The 12,535-nt window shown below is 44.2% G+C and overlaps 1 pseudogene; it reads right to left on the reverse strand.

Moving 5' to 3' along the window:
• Positions 1–555: 555 nt before the first annotated feature.
• Positions 556–2,710, reverse strand: LOC121002492 (annotated as a pseudogene).
• Between the last annotated feature and the right edge of the window lie 9,825 nt (positions 2,711–12,535).

A 12,535-nucleotide genomic window follows, 5' to 3' on the forward strand; every position in this document is an offset into this window, starting at 1 on the left:
ATAACAGAAAATTGAACAGGAACAAATACAAGTGCACTTAAATAACATCTCAATCAATTCAGAACTTTGCTTTCCTGGCCTTCAAAGCTGCAAAACTATTAATTACTTCATCAAAATCAATGGTTTGCACTAATTAGCTTTCAACTAACAACAGTGCAAGATCGGAAAGCCTAGACTCCCCCATTGTAGATCGCAGATAATTTTTGATAAGTTTAAGTTTTGAAAAGCTCCTCTCGCATGAAGCCACAGATATGCAGATTGTGAGAAATAATTTCAGACATAGTGAAAGGTGTGGGAGAGACTCAATAAAATCCCATTCAGCTATGAAGGTCAAAACTTGTAAAGCTGCCCAATCTTTGACTTCTTCTAGGTCCAACTTTGCTGCTTTTAGGTGTCTTCTGAAACTTGGTATCTCCATTAACAGCTCACTCTCAGATACCTCATCATAGAAATTGGTCAGTTTTGGAATGGACACCTTTAATTCTCCTTCAGTGGCAGATATGAGACGCTTTGCTTGAACAGCCTCAAACATGCCTGCTACTTCCATGATGGCTCTTAATCTGGTCTGGAGTTCCAAATGAAAGCGATCAATGCACTCATATATAACATCGCCCTCTTATTTTCATCTTGGAGACTTGGGCTTCCAGCATCTCTTGCCAGTTCCCCTGCCATCCTCTTCTTGAACCTGGTTCTTCTCTCTACTGCAATTCCATATTCATCAGCTTTTAAAAGTGCCTGCTGAATTGCATTTTCGACTAGGTGACTGCGCTCCTCACACAGGAAAAGTCTTAGTGTCTCAAGCTTTGTCACCACTTTATCGAGACTTAAGCCCTTAGTCTGCAGGTAGTGCTGTGCATCATCAACTTCCCTCAGTACATCAGACCAGAAGTACAGGTAGCATAGAAAAGTAAAGTCACAGACAGCAGGTAGAAGACCTTGTGCTGCTCCTCTTGTGTCCATATTTTCACATGGTTCACAAAGAGCTTCAAGTGCCGACACAAACATGTCAAATTTTTCTTTTACTGGCTTAACTGCAGCATAATGAGCACTCCATCGTGTTGTGGATAGTCTTTTTACTGACACTCCAGCATGGTCAATTAACACATCCCATCGATGGGTGGAAGCAGCAAAAAAAGAAAACATTGTCTGCAGAGTTCCAAAAAAGGTCACGCAAAAAGCATTTTGAGCAAAAGAGTGCTGACCACACAAGTTAAGGGAATGGTCCACACATCCATTAAAAATAGCCTTCCTGTTTTTGCCCTTTAGAATGGATTGTACACCTCCATGGATTCCAGCCATAGTAGCAGCATTATCATAACCCTGAGAGCGGCACATCATTATGTCAAGTCCATCACTTTCTAATTTTTGAAGAATGTCAGAACTGAGGTCAGCAGCTTTTTTCCCCTTTAAAGGGAAAAATCCTAAAAAAACTTCTTTTACCTCAACTTTCCTGTTGGTGATGTTTTACATATCTGATCACTTCAGACATCTGATCAGTATGCGATATGTCAGGCGTGCTGTCAAACATGATGCCAAAGTACTTTGCAGACTTTATGTCCGTTACAATCTTCGCCTTCACATGATTTGCCAGGACACTTATAAACTCATTCTGAGTTTGTGAAGACAGATAGGAGACAGACAGGTTAAGTTTACAGGTGTGCCGCTTTAACCTAATTAGGTGTTCCTTCAGTACCGGATCATACTTGGAAAGCATCTCAACCATCTCAAGAAAGTTCCCTTTATTCAAAGAAGACTTATCTTCCTTGTGACCACGAAATGCCAGATTCTGCTTGGCAAGAAACAATGTAATATCCAGCAATCTGTGCAAAATGTCCCTCCACTTTTTCTTCTCAGTCTCCATCCTAGAAATAGTTTGGGCATCAATGGTTTCATGCAGCCTCAGTCCTGCTGCCAAAGTTTTCCACTTTTCCAGACAGTATAAGTGCTCTTCGTATGTCTCATGATTATATACCTTTGGGCTCAGTTTCCACCACTTCTAAAACCCAGTGACAAATTTGGATGTTGTATCTGTAGTACAGCTGGTAAAGAGTCGGCAACAAAAGCAATATAAATTCCCGCTGACAGGTGAGTAAACCATCCATGTCCTCAGAATTTTCTCTCAGTTTGGCATGACCTTGTAAAACCACACTTTTGAAAGATGGCGCACTTCTCCCTTTGATGCAGCTTTTTCATCGGGCCTTTTGGTGACACTAAAAGGACCATCTTGGTTCTGGAAAGAAGCACTTCCTCTTTTCACAATTTCTACCCGAAAATGATCTGGAACCGGTATCTCCCAGAAGGACACATCAGATAAAATTTGCAAATCTTTCTCCGTAACTGCAGTCATGTCTTTCATAGTATACGGACTATGGCTTGAGTCACTTTCAGCACTCTCTTCTGCTTCAGATTCTGTCATTTCCATTCCTTGCTCTTCTGCTTGAAATTCTTCTATTTTCCCTCCTTGCTCTTCTTCAGATTCTGCCATTTCCACTTCTTGCTCCTCTGCAGAAAGCTTTCTAGCAAAAGCATCAGAAGAATCAGCTTGATAAATTGTCGGAGTGTCTTTTGATGAACCCTGGCCATCATCTGGTCTTTTGACATACTTGAGCATGGATCCAGCAAGGGTTTTGATTGCTTGAATTTTTGCCTCTTTTGTTCTCCTTTGCTGGAATCCACTTGGCCTCTTTGACTTACGCACTCCATGTGGCATAGTGGAATAATTCGCTTAGGAATTCAGACTTTGCTTTCTGAAATCCATTTGAAAAAAGGACAGCATGAAAACATGTAATTTGTCTCTTGTGCTTCACATATTTTGCTAATGGTATGGATAAACCATAAAATACACCGTCGTTTGATTTAACTTTGTGGGGGGGGGGGTTGTTGGAGGTGCTAGCAGACAGATCGCCGATGGGAAAGGGGGGTGCTAGTGGCAGGTCTGGTGGAAGTATTTTTGCCAACACAAGCAAAGCTACACTTTGGCGCATTCTTCCCCCCCCCAGAACTCCCCCTAACACCAGTATCCGGAGCCCACTCCAATCTCACAAACTCCCTACTGCCGCCCGCCGCCTCGGCTCCAGTCACACACCCCTGACCCTGTGTGCTGCTCTCTGTGTGAGTGAGGGGCTGCGCCGCCGTACGGCACATGTAGCACACAACACATCTGTCAGAACACCCACCCGCAGTGGCGGAGCCAGAGCCTGGTCTCAGGAGGAGCACTTCCAGATTGTTTTGTGTCGGCAGACAGAAAATAATAGCAGGCTCAGGCTGGCAAGGCAACTTGAATTATGCTAAAATCATTGGGCTAGGGCCATTTTAATGAACTCTTTTAGTGTGACAGTCGATTTGCATGTGGTCATCACAGGACTGTCGTGCCGGCCATTAGGCCATAGTAGTGTCACTATGACACTATGGCCGGTGTGATGGTCCCGTGATGACCACATGCAAATTGACGGTCACACTAAAAGATTAACTGTAGGCTATATTACAGAAGGCTGGTCCTGGTGGTCAGTGGTGCGGCCTGTGTTCTACAAGGCTAATTTACATTACTGAGAAATACAGGGCACACTACAGCATAATATACTGGAATCTACAGTATACACTGTAAATATATCAGTCCTCCAACCAAATAATAACACTGCCATACAATGACCAGATAACACCTCCATACAGTGACTGGATATAGGATATAAGGGGGCACAGTATAGAGCAGTGATGGTGAACCTTTTAGAGACCGAGTGCCCAAACTGCAACCCAAAACCCACTTATTTATCAAAAAGTGCCAACATGGCAATTTAACCTGAATACCAATATGGTCTGTCTTCCATGTACTTTATCATTTACATAGCTATAATATCCTGCCTACAGTCAATGCGCTGCCTGTGCTGTTCATAGCGCGCCCTGCACTGATGAATGACAGAAAAAGTCTAAGGCATATTGGTACACCATAGACTTTTTCCCAGGGGGTGGGATGGGTGCCCACAGAGAGGGCTCTGAGTGCCTGACATCTCTCCAGGTCCAACCTGGAGTCCAGGTTAAAGTTTGGAAATTCCCCCCGCCCCCAAATATAATTAAGTAGGCCGCAGAGCGGCACAATGACAGAGTGTGGATGTGGAATCAGCATGAGGAGACCACAGAGTGGCCCAATGACAGAGTCTAGAGTTGGAGTCAGCAGCAGAAGTGTCAGGAGAAAGCCAACGAGTGGCACATTGACCGAGTCTGAAGTTGGCAGCATCAGGAGAAGGCCACCGAGTGGCACAAGCACAGAGTCTGGAGTTCAGGGCAGCAGCATCAGGAGAAGGCCACCGAGAGGCAAAATTACAGAGTGAGGAGTTTGCAGCAGTATGAGAAGGCCAAAGAGTGGCACAATGATAGAGTCTGGAGGTGGCGACAGGAGCAGCATCAGGTGGATACCACAAAGTGGTCAAGGTGAAATAGTGTGGAGAGGGCAGCAGCATTAGCATCAGAAGACCACAGAGTGGCAAGGTGACATAGTGTGGATATGGCAGAAGCATCAGCATCAGGATACCACAGAGTGGCAATGAGAGTGTGGATGTGGCAGCAGCATGAAGAGACCACAGAGCGGTACAATGACTGAGTCTGGAGGTGGCGGCATCTTAAGGGGCGGCGTCATAACGGCCGATGCCCAGGCCGCGCGCTCATCTTCATAACTTTCCACTCCCCCTTTCACCCAGAAGGCCCGCCCAGTGTCTTCAGCTTGTCCTCCTCCTCCAGTGGCCAAATCCCTTGCCTGCGCCGAGGATACGGATGCCCGCAGGCCCGTACAGTGACACTCCTGCAAGCGCCGCATAGGAGGGCTGTTCAGAGCTCCAAGAAGAGGCGTGCCGTGTTGGAGCTGCCAGCCTGCCTACCTCCTGACTTTGGCAATAGCAATATATTTACAGCACAGTACGTGTCCCCTATATTTTTATATAATAAATAAAGAGTCCCGCAGTACATAATGTGGGCAAAATATACCTAATTACATAACATTCCCAATACATAAACTTATTTTTATGTGGAAAATGGTTCCAGGTGGTGTACCATAATAAAAATGCCAGGGTACACCCCCTGGCACCTAAGAGTATCACTAATAAAAATGTAAAATAGCCTTTTTTCACAAAAAAATAAATGTATTTATTGGGAATGTTATGTAATTAGGTATATTTTGCCCACATTATGTACTGTGGGACTCTTTGCACCGGCCCTGTCACGTGGACGTGACCAGGGCCTGTGCAAGGATTTTTTGGCAACACAAGCGAAGCTACATCTTTGCGACCCCCCGCCCGCAGCTCACCTGGTCCTGGTTCTGTCTGCAGCAGCTGGCTTCTCCTCTGTGTGGTCCTGATATCTTCGCTCTGCTTCAATCTGGTTTGAGCATGTCAGCCGTCAGCCCCCATCCATCATGCCCCCCATGTCAGCCATCATGCCCCCCATGTCAGCTGTCAGCACCCATCCATCATGCCCCCCATGTCAGCCGTCAGCCCCCATCCATCATGCCCCCCATGTCAGCCGTCAGCCCCCCATCCATTATGCTCCCTAATGGGGGACAATGTTGGAGTTTGCACCATCAGGGGGGAGTGACATGATGAGGGACAATGTTGGAGTCTGTGCCAAAGAGGGGTGACGGTGACAGGATGTCACCCCCCCCCTTCCCCATGGCACAGACTCCAACATTGTCCCTCCCTTCATGATTTTTCACGAGGGTATCGAGAACCACGCCTGACTCCGTTATACCCGGGGTCAGGAAGTCGCAGCGGTTGGCTGCACGCTCTATTTAAGATAGGGCTGTTTTCCTTATGGTAGCTTTATGGGTTTGCTTTGCAAACCCTTTTGGCTCACTCAGGGATCCGTAGCTCTTTCTCCTCAGCTGTTCCTTGTCCAGCACTCCCAAACCTCCTTATATTCCTCTCTCACACTTCTCTGGTTGCCAGAGATAGAACTTCCTGCCTGGACATCTATTCTGACCTTCTGGAGCTGTGTTGCTGTGTTCTCTGGTAGTTGGTCCAGAACGCTACCCCCCAGATCCCTGTTGGACCTTTTTGGTCTATTGTGATCGCCCACCTGGGTGTATGTGTTTGTCTGTTTTGTCTGTCCTCTCCCTGGTGTTTCCCTCTTAGTGATAGTGGTGCGGACTAGCGATCCCACCGGCCCGTTCACTATATAGGGCTCATTTTAGGGAAAGCCAGGGTTTAGGCACGTGATCGCCGCACGGGTGAGGAACCCGTCTAGGGACATCAGGGCAGTCAGGTGCCAGCCGCAAGGTGAGTTAGGGGTCACCACCTTTCCCTCTCCCTTGGGCAGGGCTTTCCCTTTTATCCTCCCTGTGTGTGACGTCGATCATTACATGATTGTCCCGGGTCCCCTCATCATGTCATCCATGATCCCCTCCCCCCATGGGTGGCACAGACATTTCTTCTCTTCCCCTCCAGACTCCATGGCACAGACATCTTTGTACATTTTGTCCCCCATCTCCCCCTCTCTGTTACAATTACAATACACTTAAAGTACCTGATATATCACTGGGGTCTGGCTGGAGTGGGGTCAGTTGGGTCCTGGCTCCAGTCTCAGCTGGCTCTGCCTTAAAGTGTCTTCTCCAGACTAGAGTCCAGCAGGGTCGGCCAACAAGTAGTGCCTCAGTCACTCAGTCCTCTGTGTTCTTATGCTGCCAGCCGGGAGAGGCAGCTTTTACAGGCCACAGCAGACAGAGCAGCTCCGCCTCCGTCCATCCAGAGTCCTCCAGTCCAGACAACTGAGCAGGCGGTGCCGTCCGCGGCGGCCCCACTGACAGTCAGTCACGCCTCCTTTGGCCTGAGAGCCGCACGGCACAAATGTAGGCTGGACAGCCGCCGCCCACCCGCCAGACAAGACAGTAGCAGCCTGCAGCCGCACTGTAAGTAAGTAGTTAGTAAGGCCCCCGCACTTACTACAGTACAATTTCAATGTGTTACATAATTTAATTAATCACCTAGGTAGGTCTGGCTGGCGGCTGCTGCTACAATGGGGTGTCACCCGCCCCTGGCGGGGGCAGGTGACACCCCATTGTAGCAGCAGCCGCCAGCCAGATCTACCTAGGTGATTAATTAAATTATGTAACACATTGAAATTGCACTGCAGTAAGTCAGTCCGGTGGTCGGGTGACACCCCTCAGACTGGTGTCACCCGGTGCGGCCCGCACCCCCCGCACGCCCCTTGCAACGCCACTGATATTACGTAGTGTAGTCAGTAATTTTAAAAGCATTAAATTGAATGATTGCAATACTCTATACAGACAGACATTGGTGGAGCAACTTTGCTTAGCTCAGCTCTAATTTTCCAAATACATAGGGTGTTATATTGTGTATCATGCTGTCCAATAACATATGAGACGATATTCAGTAACTTGTGTACTAAATATTTTCATTTCAAGACAATTTCAGCACAGAAATAAACCTTAATTTCCACCACATCCCACAAAGAAATGTACATTTACAAAATTTTGGACATTATTGACAAGGTGGAAATTGTGATAGGTTACATACGAGAACATAAAATTTTATCACACACCATTAAAACAAATTTTCTGACAAATACATATAGCAATGACTCTGTATCAATAAAATTGCTGATTTTCAAAACAACAGAGAAAGCAAAGATATATTTTAGAATAGTTAATAACTCACCTTTTCATTGCAGTTGTGGGCATGAGTGAGAATGTGGAGACTGAAAAGACGATCATAGGATTGGTCAATAAAAGCTCTCATACATTCCAATGCTGATTATGAGGAGAAAAAAGAATAACAACCAATTAACCCGTTAAGTTATTTGTTTTTTTCCCCACATTTGTTCACATAGCCATATGAGAGCTTTTTTTGTGGGATAAGTTGCATTTTTTAATTGCACCATTTAATTTTCCATAGCTTGTATTGGAAAATGAGAAACAAATTCTTTGTGGGGTGAAATTGAAAAAGAGAAAAACGGAATTCCGTCATGGTTTTTGGGGTTTTGTTTACGGCATTCACTATGCGTAAAAAATTACACGACAGCATCTTACGGTTTAAAGGACCGGAATTAGAGTTATCTCTGAACCCTGTTAATGCTAGTGGGTGTATAATGCAGCCTGTGTATGGAGCAAGCACAGTGCAGGAGCCTGCTGCATACAACCCCTTAACCCTTATAACGTATAGGTGAGTTATGATGGGGTAAGGGGTTAAATAAGTTTCTTGGCAACTTGTATTTTCAAAAATCACACACTAATTTTTATAACGGATTTTCAGATTAATGTGAGGTTTACCCTCATTGTAATACATCACAGATCGATTATACACTGCCTGTCCCCCCAAAAAAGTCGCCACCTGGATTTAACTAAGCAAATAGTTATGAGCCTCCTATTGGATAATTACTGCTTGGGCGATTATCTTTCAGCTGGCAACAAGTTATTTAACCCCAACTGGTGCAATGAGTTGCTTCTCATTTCTTAAACAAGCATGTCGAAAGACACATCTCGTGGTTGTGGAAAAGAGGTTAGTCTGTTTGAGAAGGGTCAAATCATTGGCATGCATCAAGCAGAGAAAACATCTAAGGAGATTGCAGAAACTACTAAAATTGGGTTAGGAACTGTCCAACGCAATATTAAAAACTGGAAGGATAGTGGGGACCCATCATATTCGAGGAAGTGTGGCGGGAAAAAAATCCTGAATGATCGTGATCGGCAATCACTTAAACGTTTGGTGAAATCAAATCAAAGAAAAACAACTGTAGAACTCAGGGCTATGTTTAATAGTGAAAGTAAGAGCATTTCCACACGCACAATGCAAAGGGAACTCAAGGGATTGGGACTGAACTTCTGTGTAGCCGTAAGAAAACCACTAATCAGTGAGGCAAACCAGAAAAAAAGGCTTCAATTTGCTAGGGAGCATAAATATTGGACTCTGGAGCAATGGAAGAAGATCATGTGGTCTGATGAGTCAAGATTTACCCTGTTCCAGAGTGATGGGCACATCAGGGTAAGAAGAGAGGCAGATGAAGTGATGCACCCATCATGCCTAGTGCCTACTGTACAAGCCTGTGGGGGCAGTGCTATGATCTGGGGTTGCTGCAGTTGGTCAGGTCTAGGTTCAGCAACAGTGTGTGCTCCAAGAATGAGGTCAGCTGACTACCTGAACATACTGAATGACCAGGTTATTCCATCAATGGATTTTTTCTTCCCTGATGGCACGGGCATATTCTAAGATGACAATGCCAGGATTCACCTGGCTCAAATTGTGAAAGAGTGGTTCAGGGAGCAAGAGACATCATTTTCACACATGGATTGGCCACCACAGAGTCCAGACCTTAACCCCATTGAGAATATTTGGGATGTGCTGGAGAAGGCTTTGTGCAGCGGCCAGACTCTACCATCATCATTACAAGATCTTGGTGAAAAATTAATGCAACACTGGATGGAAATAAATCTTGTCACACTGCAGAAGCTTATTGAAACAATGCCACAGTGAATGCGTGCCGTAATCCAAGCTAAAGGCGGTCCAACAAAATATTAGCGTGTGTGCCCTTTTTTTTTTGGGTGGTGACTTTTTTTTTGGACAGGCAGTGTATTTATTACATAAATACATATATTTTATCCTTAGTGCCCCCATACAGTAGTTATTCCCTTTTAGTGCCCCCACACAGTAGAATGCTACCTTATAGCCCCCTCACAATAATGTAGCCCCAAATGTGAGGCTTTACCTCGAGTTGGACTCTTTAGTAAGCTATCTTGCCTATGTTGCCATGTTTAAAAAAAAAAAAGGTCTTTTGAGGTTTCTTCTTTAAGCCATGTGTTTGGTTATTCCAAAATATTAGAAGTTTTCTCGCACTCCCTTTATAAGGAACTGGTTAAATACCCTTGAGATGATTAACAGGATGGAGGAATTAACTGAGGATCAGGGAAAAGCTGATACTTATCATAAAATCTGGTACTCTTAAATTCTGTTCAAGGTCACTGAAGTATTTTGGGATTGTTTGATATTCAAAGTTACTCCGGCTTCAAGATAATATTTTTCACCCTTTTTTTTATTTATTTTTTCTTTCCCTTCTTCCTTTCCCACTCTGTCTTGTTCTGTGTTCTGATTTTATGTTGGATTTTATATATACATGTATATATGTTTGCAAATATATATACAGCTTCTGTAACTTCTCATACATCTTTGTGACTCATGCTATAGTTCTACTTGCTGTATATTTTATCCATTAGATGATAACCTATTGTCATATATAGTGTTTTCCAATAAAAGTTATTGAACAACAGTAAAGTAGCCCCCTTACAAGCATTGAAGCCTGTACTGGTAATAAAACAAAAAATAACTCTCACCTAGCCCTATTCCCCCAATCAATGGAACTCTTCTTGCAATCCCTAGCAGCAGGTGCCATGAAATTATATCTTTGCACCTGCTGCGCTAAGCACACAGGCCGGGGAAAGTTCACCATTCTCGCTCATGTGCACTCTTTCATTGAGCCCTGCTGAAGCAATGAGGCCACCACATTGTGACTTTTGGGGAGAGGACTGGCCAGGTTAGGCTACTTTCACACCTGCGTTTAGGTCGGATCCGTCTGGTATGTGCCCAGACGGATCCGCACCTATGCAAACGTTTAGATCCGTTCAGAACGGATCCGTTTGCATTACCATGAACAAAAAAAAATATAATAATAATAATATTTTTTTTTTTTTGTTCATGATAATGCAAACGGATCCGTTTTGACTTTACATTGAAAGTCAATGGGAGACGGATCCGTTTGAAAATTGAGCCATACTGTGTCAACTTCAAACGGATCCGTCCCCATTGACTTACATTGTAAGTCTGGACGGATCCGTTTGCCTCCGCACGGCCAGGCGGACACCTGAACGCTGCAAGCTGCGTTCAGCTGTCCGCCTGCTGAGCAGAGCGGAGGACAAACGGAGCCAGACTGATGCATTCTGAGCGGATCCACATCCACTCAGAATGCATTAGGGCTGGACGGATCCGTTCGGGGTCGCTTGTGAGCCCCTTCAAACGGAACTCACAAGCGGAGCCCCGAACGCTAGTGTGAAAGTAGCCTAAGTGGTGCAGTAGGGAGAAGGCAGCTCTCTTTTTCAACATTGCATTCAACTGCCTTTGTTTCCTCAGGATGTCTTGGCTGCCACAAAGAAGATTGGGAGAGGGAAAACAGATTTATTCTGATTGCTGGCAAGTTCTTTTTTTCTACTGGTGTTGCTGCCTCATGTTCATGGAACTGCACAGCATTTTAAAAACCAGACAAACTTTACTGACAGCTGATCAGAATATAGCAATACTATAGAACAAATATAAAATTTTGTTGAAGCCGCAGAATTGCACCACATTTACTTCAACTAAATGGTACATCAGCAACTGCATCACCAGCAACTTGGCCAGGTGGGAGTTCAAGCTAATTGCTGGTCGTGAATAGTTTTATCATGGCCACAAATTCTGCTATGGATGTCTCATGATAAAGCAGACCACAAGGAGGAGTTTGAGCAGGAGATGAAGCAGTTGAAGATAATGACAAGGACACTGTGCTGCTTGGGGATTTGGGTTAGCTGAAGAAGGAGGACAGACCAAGAGAATGAGGACAGACTTGTTTCGATTCAGAATGCTGGCCAGTTCTATTTTTTCACAGGATCAAGTGATACTGCAATATAGCTCTGGTACATATGTTCTTGTTTGAACACCCACAGCTTATTTTAAGCCCTTCAGTACCAAGCCATTTTTCACCAGGCCAAATTTTGGAAATCTGACTTGTGTCACTTTATGCGGTAATAACTTTTACTTATCCAAGCCATTCTGAGATTTTTTTCCTTGTAACATATTGTACTTCATGTTAGTGGTAAATTTGAGTCAATATAAATCACGTTTATTTATTAAAAAAATCCTAAATTATCTGAAAATTTGGAAAAATTCACAATTTTCAATATTTAAATGTTTCTGCTTTTAAGGCATATAGTGATACCTCAAAAAATAGTTATTACTTTACATTTTCCATATGTCTACTTTATGTTGCCATCATTTTATAAATGTAATTTAAATTTTTTAGGACGTTAGAAGGCTTTTACATTTAGAAGCAATTTTTAAAGAAAATTTCCAAAACCCACTTTTTAGGGACCAGTTTAGTTATGAAGTCACTTTGTGGGGCTTACATAGTAGAAACCACCCACAAATGACCCCATTTTAGAAACTACACCCTTCAAGTTATTCAAAACTTATTTTAAAACTTTGTTAACCCTTTAGGTGTTCCCCAAGAATTAAAGGAAAATGGAGATAAAATGTCTACATTTCACTTTTCTTGCAGTTTTTCTATTTTAATTCATTATTTCATGTAACACAGCAAGGGTTAACGGCTAGTGTTGAGCGAGCATGCTCAGCCGAACTGCTGTTCGGCTCGAGCATCGCTATGCTCAGCACATGGTGGTGCTCGGCCGAGTACCACATATGCTCAAGCGCCATGCTCGAGTCTCCTTCCCACACGTTTCTTGGCTGCTATGCTATGCCAATAAACGTGCAGGCAGGGGCGTAGCTATAGGGGGTGC

Source organism: Bufo bufo, chromosome 5 (genome assembly GCF_905171765.1).
Source record: "Bufo bufo chromosome 5, aBufBuf1.1, whole genome shotgun sequence".
In the NCBI taxonomy this organism is placed as follows: Eukaryota; Metazoa; Chordata; class Amphibia; order Anura; family Bufonidae; genus Bufo; species Bufo bufo.